At 28.2% G+C, this 1,747-nt stretch overlaps 1 protein-coding gene across 8 annotated transcripts in view; it reads right to left on the reverse strand.

Moving 5' to 3' along the window:
- The window catches only part of LOC108971966 (myeloid zinc finger 1), a 59,466-nt gene that overhangs the window by 30,089 nt on the left and 27,630 nt on the right, over positions 1-1,747 (reverse strand). The window lies entirely within an intron of this gene.

Raw genomic sequence — 1,747 nt, forward strand, 5'->3', positions numbered from 1 at the left:
GAAATTTATTTTATAAAAAATAATTTAAATTTAGATCTAAATTTCTCCTATGACCGCAACTTCACCAAGTCATAGGTGAATTATACAATTTACCACCTTTAAGTAARTTTTCTGCCAAGGAAGCTTACAACTTTTTCTAAAATAGATCCAGTGCAGCTGAAGTGCAAAGAACAATTTCTTTTAAACCTAAATTAAACATAAAAATTTTCCAAACTTCGACGTCTTACATTAGAATTTATAATTTCTTAAGCATTTTTGTCCTATAAAATTAACGATTTAGCTGCACGAAAAGCAAACATACCCAACCGAGAGTAAAAAAAAGCTAGGAAAAAGAGCGTCCAATAAAAGAGAGCGCATTAAAATCGCACTACCACACCCCATCCAAACAAGCTGTAATACACATACACACAAATGCGAGCGTATACTTTAAAATTAAGTCCCTTTTGTACCGAAAAAAGAACACACACTTCGGCAGCAGCTCCTTGCATTCCTGTGCAGCTTTTACACTAACAAACACAAGCGCAGCGCAAAAAAAGAATTGTGTATGTATACGAGGCGAAAAAATTGCCACTTAGCAGTCGAATGTGTGCTTAAAGCAATCAATGAAACATAAAGCAGCAAAGCGCAAGAAGAATATTTAGGTGTGTAAAGCAGTGAGGATCAAAAGGAATTTATGGGCACAGGTTATTTGTGTGAATGTGTGAAAAAAAGCAAATTGAGTTTTCAAAGTTAAGTGTCAAAGAATTGTAGAAGTGGAATATATTTATAATTATAACCAGAAAAAATAAMAATATAAATAGAGGAAATATAAATATAAGAAAAACAGCAGGTTTTGAGGTTTGTGTTGGTTAATACAACCTGCCAAGTCCCGGTTAAACGGTTGTTATTTTAATGAAAAAATCGTAAAATTTATAGTTACTTGAATTTTTATAAGAAAATAAACGTATTTGTCCGAAAAAGTTGTATCAAATAAAATTAAAATTCACTAGGTGCCTCAGAAGAGCAAACACTTACACTCTGTAAATAGACTTAAGTTAAAAAGCCTTGCTAAAGAATACAGAATTYGAAAATAAAAATATTATTCAATATAAAAAATAGTTTTATAAAAATTTGGAGGTAAAAAATTTTAATAAAATATTTACAACATTGTGTAAAAATTGCTCCTGCAACCCATAAAAATCATAAAAAATATGTAAAACGAAAATAAAAGTATATTTATAATTAAAAAATATTTCAATAAACATTTGGAGCAAGAAACAAGGCTCATACTCCCACTATTTYCAATTTTMAAAATCYATAATCGAAATTACTAAGTTTTAGYAGAWTTTTTTTTYTAYTTTTGTTAAGMTAACCTTCCGAATATTTGTTTCCTTTTCGCAAAGAAACTTCTCTGTACGTAACTAAGCACTGTCCGAAAATTCTTTTTTGGGGACATGAAGATAATTTTTAGCCAATACTTCAGTTTTTGTCAGTTTGTTTGAAACTTTCAAACTATAAAAGTGCTAGGAGCCACATTTGGTACAATCAATCAAAACTTTCCAACATTTTTCGAAAGTTTTTTCGTGATTTTTAATATTTTTCCACAGCTTTTCTAAAATTTTTTTGTTATTTTTTCACAATTTTTCTGAAGTTATTTTGTTAGTATTATTTTTCCAACATTTTATAAAATTATTTCAATTTTTATCATTTATTCAAAATTTTCAATATTAAACATTTTATAAAAGTATTTCGCTTTTCATTATTAATT

This window comes from Bactrocera latifrons, unplaced genomic scaffold, assembly GCF_001853355.1.
Source record: "Bactrocera latifrons isolate USDA-ARS-PBARC rearing strain unplaced genomic scaffold, ASM185335v1 scaffold_37, whole genome shotgun sequence".
NCBI lineage: Eukaryota > Metazoa > Arthropoda > Insecta > Diptera > Tephritidae > Bactrocera > Bactrocera latifrons.